Below are 8,191 nucleotides of genomic sequence, written 5' to 3'. Positions count from 1 at the left end.
GAGACCGTGGCTGGGCCAGGATGCTGTCTGGCTGGAAACTTCTGGTCGACCTCCCTGACCCGGGTCCTGTGTGGTCGCAGCTTCCCAGTGAAGTGCAGAGTGCGTCCCGTGTCCTGCTAGGGGAGGGGCACCCAGCTGTCCTCCGTCGCCGAGTCGAGGAAAGCCTCCGGGGAAGCGCCCGCTCTGTGGACCCGGCAGGGCGAGTGGCAGCTGGCTCGGCCACGGCGGCGGGCAGGGGACCTCTCGCCCACAGGGTCTCGGGCCACAGCTGCGCCGACTCAGGGGCCACCCCGCGGCTGTTCCACATTCTTTCAGGGCAAGAGCCAGCACAGTGACTGTGCAGAGATCGCCGGAGGAGCATCTGTCGAGCACAGACACCGTGCCGTCTGCTTCACCGACAGCTCTGATCGGGGCACGAGGGGACCCCGGGCGACCTGAGACAAACTCCCACCTCCAGGCCGGCGGGACGCCCGGCGGACAGGTGGGCGAGGGCAGGGAAGAGGCGGGAAGGCCACGTGCAGACGACAGAAATAACCCATGGCTTGGCACGTGCAGAGCGCTGGGGTCCATTACTTCCTTTTCCAGACACTGTTACCAAATTCAACGGGGAAGCAGGCTAAGTATTATTTGCGGTTTTCAAATGAGGACACACACGGCTTGTGAGTTTGATCTATCTGTCCAAGGTCTTGGAGTTGAAAGTTGGGGCCTCCGGGACTCAACCCCCCATCTTCTTTCTTAACATCCTCTGCCTCGGGGCGTCCAGGTTAATGTGGGGACAGCAGCCTGGGGTCCCCTGGGTGCCCCGTGTCCGCAGATGCTTCTGGAGCTCCCCAGCGGCTCCGATGTGTGCCTCAACAAGGACACAATTTGCAGTGGAGAGCAACACGGACCTCTAACGGGACCGCCCGTCCCTGCCTGTGGGGATCAGAGACATAAACTCACCAGGTTCTTTATTTGGAGTAAGAATCTCCTTTTTGCGAAAGAGATAAAGAGGAAGAGAAAAAGCACTTTTGTCTGTGTGAGGCGCCTTCATCCGAGTGACTTATTACATTAATTTCTGCTTCTGAGCCCGGTTAACCTGAGGGAGTTCTAATTTCAGGGTGACTGAGAAGGAAGCCTTTCAAGTACTTTCAATTTCTGTGTGTTTCTCTCCCTTGCACTTGGGAGGAGAAGGGTGACCTGCCCCCCCCCAGGGAGGACAGAGAGAGGAGCCCCCACCCCAGTGAGGACAGAGAGAGGAGCCCCCCCAGGGAGGACAGAGGACCTTTCACAGTGAGGACAGAGAGAGGAGCCCCCCCCAGTGAGGACAGAGAGAGGAGCCCCCCCAGGGAGGACAGAGGACCTTTCACAGTGAGGACAGAGAGAGGAGCCCCCCCCCCCAGTGAGGACAGAGAGAGGAGCCCCCCCCAGTGAGGACAGAGAGAGGAGCCCCCCCAGTGAGGACAGAGGACCCCTCCCAGCGAGGACAGAGAGAGGAGCCCCCACCCGAGTGAGGACAGAGAGAGGAGCCCCCCAGTGAGGACAGAGAGAGGCGCCCCCCGCAGTGAGGACAGAGGATCTCCCCCAGTGAGGACAGAGAGAAGAGCCCCTCCCAGTGAGGACAGAGAACCCCTCCCTGCAAGGACAGAGAGAGGAGCCCCCACCCAGTGAGGACAAAGAGAGGAGCCCCCCCAGGGAGGACAGAGGACCCTTCACAGTGAGGACAGAGAGAGGAGCCCCCCAGTGAGGACAGAGAGAGGCGCCCCCCGCAGTGAGGACAGAGGATCTCCCCCAGTGAGGACAGAGAGAAGAGCCCCCCCCCCAGTGAGGACAGAGAACCCCTCCCTGCAAGGACAGAGAGAGGAGCCCCCACCCAGTGAGGACAGAGAGAGGAGCCCCCCCAGGGAGGACAGAGGACCCTTCACAGTGAGGACAGAGAGAGGACCCCCCCAGTGAGGACAGAGAGAGGAGCCCCCCAGGGAGGACAGAGAGAGGAGCCCCCCCAGTGAGGACAGAGGACCCTTCCCTGTAAGGACAGAGAGAGGAGCCCCCCCAGGGAGGACAGAGAGAGGAGCCCCCCCAGGGAGGACAGAGGACCCTTCACAGTGAGGACAGAGAGAGGACCCCCCCAGTGAGGACAGAGAGAGGAGCCCCCACCCAGTGAGGACAGAGAGAGGAGCCCCCCAGGGAGGACAGAGAGAGGAGCCCCCCCAGTGAGGACAGAGGACCCTTCCCTGTAAGGACAGAGAGAGGAGCCCCCCCAGGGAGGACAGAGAGAGGAGCCCCCCCCCCAGGGAGGACAGAGGACCCCTCCCAGTGAAGACAGAGAGGGGAGCCCCCTCCCTTGTCTCTACCCCCGCCTCTCACTTTGGGAGAAACAGTGCCTCTCCTCAAACACAACGTGGACGTCTGTGGGGACCGAATCCTGTAGAGGGCAGGCCCCCCACCCCCGTCCCAGCGCCTGGACCTTGCCCGCCGCTGTCCCCAGCCAGAGGGGGCGCTGCTCACACGGATGCACAGCCCCCATGCAGAGCTGAGGGCCGGTCTCCTGGTTCCCCACCGGCGGTGCCACATGGAAAACGGGATCTCGATGATTTAATCCTCAGCTGTTTGTAGAGAATAACATTTGCTCACGTAGAAAAGTCATTGCAAACCTCACGAGTTCAGAGTTGAAAAATGTAGGGTTTGGAGCTAATTGTTTTTCTGACCGTAAGGTCCTGACTTTGGGAAAACAGTTAAAAGTTCAAAAACTTTCAGACATCAGATAACTATCACAAAGCAACGTTAGATAAGTTTCAGCAAGAATAAGAGAATTAGAAACATATGAGTCATAATTTCCTTTAAAACCCACTCGCATTTAAAGACCAAGGGGCAGGGAGACACTGATTAACCAAATGTGTTCAAGGACTCACTGAATCCAACCCATTTAAAGCTTGGTGATGACATTTAGGCAGAAAAATAGTGAATTCTTCCTCAGCTGCGTTCAGGACGTGCAAATAAAGCCGTGTTTGGGGAGCTCCTCCCGCGTGTCCCTGAGCCGACGTGACCTAACTCAGGCCATGAAAACGTGGCTGGTGCATAGTCACTGCTTTTACGCGACTTTCTGCATCTCTGGTTAGAAAAGTCACCTGAGGGGCGCCTGGGTGGCTCAGCCGGTTGGGTGTCTGACATCAGCTCAGGTCACGAGCTCCCCGTTTGTGAGTTTGGGCCCCGCGTCGGGCTCTGTGCTGACAGCTCGGGGCCTGGGGACTGCTTCGGATGCTGTGTGTGTCTCTCTCTCTGCCTTTCCCCCACTCGTGCTCTGTCTCTCTCTCTGTCTCAAAAATCAGTAAACATTCCAAAAAATGGTTTTTTTTAAAGAAAAAAAGAAGTCACCTGAAGGTTCTCAGAAGCAGCGAACAGAGGTGCCCGTGGCCAAAAAACAACGTGGCAGGTTCTTCACCGTTCCCGACAAGCCAGCGCCGCTCACCGAGATCGAGGGCCTGTTGATGGGGCTTCCTTCTGTCAAAGGCAGGGATGTGTTTTTCCCCAGTCGGTGGCCACCCCGTATAAAACTGCTCCTCCGCTTATAACACGGAATAGCGGCATCGGGATGAACAAGTCACAAAAGGGCGCAAATAGAACACAGATTTAAGAGCAGCAGAAGCTCAAGGTGAAGCTGGGGGAACAACGCGGCCAGGAAAACGGGCTGCAAGCTATTTCCAGTGACCGAGGTGGACAGATGCGGACGGACGCGACACAGGGGAACCGCCAAGCCCAGCAAAGCACGGCAGGCTGGAGGGGAGGCTCCGCCCCAGGCCCCGCCCACAAACCCCGCCCCAGGCCCTGCCCCAGGCCCCGCCCACAGGCCGAGGTCGGGAGCAGCGAGCACCCAGATCTGGCCGCTTGCTCACTTGGGTCCCGCCCAACCCACGTCTGGCTCCGGACCGAGAACGAGACACTGTGGGGAGTAGGGCGGACGGTCCATGCCGCCGTCTGACGTTCGGATCATCCCCTTCCAACTGCCCTCTTGTCCGGTACGTGCCCGCCTCGCGCCAATCGTGAGAACTCGTGTTTCCTCGACCCCTCGGGGCAAGTCCCGTGTGATGCTGGGTGTACTCTCTTTAGCCCACGACTGACACAGCGGAGCGTCTTCTAGCTTCCGAGCACGTGACGGGCTTATGCCAACTTTCGCTTCTAACATTCCACCAATGCCACCCACCTAACATGCTTCTAAAACCAGGTGGCTCCCCCACGGTCGAATGTGCCCATCAACCGACACCAGTCAGACCACCATCCAAGCCACGGCCCCGCGCACGTTCTGCCACAGTTCCAGGGGGTCCCACCAGCCTCAGCCCTTCCGGAGCCCCCTCCCAGCTCTCTGGCCTCGCTGGACCCCCGGCTCAGAGGAGGGGCCCGGCCGGTGGGGGAGTGAGGTCCATGGTGACTGAGGCCGTGTCCTGGAGTATATTTGTTCACGCTTTAAAATTACTGCATAAGGGATGTGTGTCCAGCGGGTTCTCTGAAAGTCACAGCCCGGGGCCTAGAGCCCCTGTAACCTCCCCGTCTGTCCGTGGGGCACACGGCTCCTGGCCTTCCCTCCACGGGATGCATTTATCACTTCACCCCGGGTAATGCAGGGTTGGGTTTGCTTCGGTTTTTTTAATAAAAACAATTTCTGGAACCCAGAAGTCGATTTGAGGGGAGAAAAGGGGATTTTTTTTTTTTTTTTTTAATTTTTAGAAGAATGAACACACCTTTGCAACCAGAAGAAAAAAAAGGTAGATAGTGATTTGAAAGTAACATGGACTCTTTTTCTCCTCTGGGTTTAGAAATGTTCTTTTAAACTCTTTCATGAAGGCAGGAGAGAAGGAAAAAATGTCAACTATCTGCACCATTAAATAATAATTAATATTACATATTTTTAAATGTTTATTTTTGAGAGAGAGAGAAACAGAACTCGAGCAGAGGACGGGCAGAGAGAGAGGGAGACACAGAATCCAAAGCAGGCTCCGGGCTCTGAGCTGTCAGCACAGAGCCCGACATGAGGCTCAAACTCACGAACTGTGGGATCGTGACCTGAGCTGGAGTCAGATGCTTAACCGACTGAGCCACCCAGGCGCCCGAAGATATTTTATTTTTTAATTTAATTTAATTTAATTTAATTTTTTATTTTATTTTTTTTAACGTTTATTTATTTTTGAGACAGGGAGAGACAGCATGAACGGGGGAGGGTCAGAGAGAGAGGGAGACACAGAATCAGAAACAGGCTCCAGGCTCTGAGCTGTCCCCACAGAGCCTGATGCGGGGCTCGAACTCATGGACCGCGAGATCATGACCTGAGTCGAAGTCGGATGCTTAACCGACTGAGCCACCCAGGCGCCCCTAATTTTATTTTAAAGATATGTATTTTAAAATTACTTCAAAACATAAGTGATTGAATAGACAGTAATACTTATTAACTCATTTATTAGTCATTAGCTCACAGGTCTCAAAAGGCCTTTAATGTATGCAAGCATTTCCTTCTTTATTTTGCTTTTTCTTCATTTCTTGAGACCTTCTGTGCCCCACGTAAATTCATAGAATTAGCGAGCAGACGTCTAGAAACTTTGAAATAATGAACAGAAGGGGAAGTTATTGATGGATTGAGTATGAATGAAATAGTGCTAGTTAGATGCAGTTAGCAGACTTCCTAAATTTCTTCTATGCTGACCGTTCAAACGATCAGAGGCATAAGTCCCGGAGATCCCATCCTTCTGGGTGCTCGTCTGTGTCAAACGTGGACACAGTTAATGAGAATCACGGCTGAAATGTGCTCTACGTCAGCACGTTGGATTTGCACGTCTTGCTAGGAACTTACCTGTCGACAAGAACCTTCCCGGAAGACCCCCATTGTCCTGCGAGGGGCCTGTGGCAGGTGTCATCCTGGAGACCAGGGCTCTGAACTGATGGCCAGGGGAATGTCTTCTTTCCCTCCAGATCGCATTTCCGGGTTCCGTGTGTGCCTGGCTCCGCTCGGCGGCATCGGCTGAATTCTTACCTCCGGAGCGAGGGGCTCTGGCGTTTCCGATTCCCTCTGTGGTCCTGCGGTCCCCGTCCCAGGCCCTCTCCTCCACCTGACGGCCTCCCTCCCAGGCCGTACACATGCGTGCACATGCATACGGGGAAAGGGGAAAGACACGGAGTTTAATGTTGCAGAGTAAAAGGGAACTAAAAAGACCGATTACCAGCGGTGATATGGGCAGCATTTGGGATAGAATTTAAAATGGACTTCATTACCTGCGTATCAAGAGCTACCATGGCGATTCCACTTACTGATTCCACTTACTAATACACTTACTAATACGTTGAACTGCATTGTTCTTCCGTACATGTTTTCACTGACGCTGTGTAGCTGCCTGAATTCCATCCACAGAAAATTCTGCGGAGGAAGAGAAAGTACGGAGAAAGTCGTCCACCTCATTTCCCCCACTAACGGCTTTATCGCCAACAAGACACACTACTGATCTGGTGTCACTCCGAAAAATACGAATATGCCTCCCGCCTGTACTCTGTGCCCCAAATGCCGTAATTACAGACTCGCGTGCCTGTGCGAAGATCGCGTGTGAGATGCTTTCTTCTCTCTCAGGTGAACGCTGGCGTGGGGTCTCTCCAGAGTGTGGTCGGTGAGGTTTCAGAAAGAAAGAGAGTTCTAGGACCTTGGAGACGAGCTCACAAAGAGGAGGGGCCACCAACCTGGGTGACTGAGCCATCTCGTGCCGCATGGGTGCGGGTCACGGGGTCTCGGCAAGCCCCCCAGTGTGCTCGCTGGCGGGGCTCTCGGGGCATTTCTCTAGCGCCTCAGGGTCTCCCTCACCCTCCAGAAGAGGGACCAGAGTGGCCGGATCGGATCACGGTTGACCCTGTGCTTACTCAGTAGATGGGCCGATACGAACAAAACAAAGCAAATGTCTTGAAGAAGCCTACACTTCTCTTCTGTTCCCCAAAGGTAGTTAGCTCATAAGAGCAACAAAGGCGCAAAATATTGAGTGGATGGCCAATTCATTCTAAGTCCTGGCCACCCCTTAACGTTGGAGGGTGTAGGGTCATTCCTATACCTGCTAGACGTGATTTTCCACGGCGGTTGGGGTGTGCCCACTAGGAGAGCACTGGTCCAGGTTTTCCACGGAGGCAGCCTGGGGCATGTTAGACCTGATGAGGGCTTGACGACTTCCCAAGAATTTGAAAGCACTTGACTTTCGCTCAGTGTTTATTTGTCTGACTCCGGAGGCCCTGGGTGACAGCACGGTCCAGGCGGCACAAGCTGCTGGGAGCAGACGGCCTCCTTGGACATCCTGTCAGAGCTCGGATGAATGCACCTTCTGTGTGGCTCTTGGCTGCCGGAGGCCCTGAGGACGCCACCTCGTGCTGGAGCCCTTGGCTTTCAGGAGACGGCTTTCATCTGGAGCTAGCACGAGAACACGGCTGCTTCTCGGCTCCAAATGGGAACCGCATGCTGGAGCCCGAAGGCCTGGAGAGCAGCGCGGGCTGGGCTTCGCCCTGGCCTGGCGGCCGGCTCCCCTGGGGGAGCTTGGGGAAGGCACGGAGTCAGAGTGGCAGCGTCCGGCCCCGAAGACGACACCAGGAGCCGGTGCGGGAGATGGCCGGGACGCACGCAGAGGGGGCAGGGTCCTGCTTATTCTTTTTCGTTACTATTAAAAAAAATTCAGTATTTTAAAAATTCACATCAAAATTTTTTTAATGTTTATTTATTTTTGAGAGAGAGAGAGAGACAGAGAGAGAGAGAGAGAGAGAGCACCAGTGGGGCAGGGGCAGAGAGAGAGGAGACACAGAATCGAAGCAGGCCCCAGGCTCTGAGCCATCAGCACAGGGCCCGACGCGGGGCTCGAGCTCACAAACCACGAGATCACGCCCTGAGCTGAAGTTGGACGCTCAACTGACTGAGCCCCCACGCGCTCCGGGAACCATTCTCAGTGTTGAAATGTCCTGGCGTGGCTGCACCGCACGTCTGGCTCATCAATGTGCTAGAATCGATGGAAAACAGACCTACTGTTCACATGTTCTGGAGGATTCCAACTCCCTGCTTTCCCTCGGCACTTCCTACAGTATTCCAAAATCCTTCTCGTCCACGAGCCCGGTCAGCAGTCAGCAGGTGGCAAGGTGAGGCAGGGCCAGAGTGGGATGATGGAGGGCTCACCTCCCCCGACCCCAAGCCCGGCCCACCTGTGGTCGC

At 55.4% G+C, this 8,191-nt stretch overlaps 1 long non-coding RNA gene across 1 annotated transcript; it reads right to left on the bottom strand.

The window, feature by feature from the left end:
* Positions 1-394: 394 nt before the first annotated feature.
* Positions 395-4,000, bottom strand: LOC113598450 (uncharacterized). The gene is made up of 3 exons (XR_003419078.2): positions 3,873-4,000; positions 3,355-3,480; positions 395-915 (listed from the first exon to the last, which is right to left on the bottom strand). It is a non-coding gene; the product is annotated as an uncharacterized LOC113598450 (long non-coding RNA).
* Positions 4,001-8,191: the final 4,191 nt, after the last annotated feature.

Source organism: Acinonyx jubatus, chromosome B2 (assembly GCF_027475565.1).
Source record: "Acinonyx jubatus isolate Ajub_Pintada_27869175 chromosome B2, VMU_Ajub_asm_v1.0, whole genome shotgun sequence".
Lineage (NCBI taxonomy): Eukaryota > Metazoa > Chordata > Mammalia > Carnivora > Felidae > Acinonyx > Acinonyx jubatus.
This window is presented reverse-complemented; position numbering and strand designations above follow the sequence as displayed.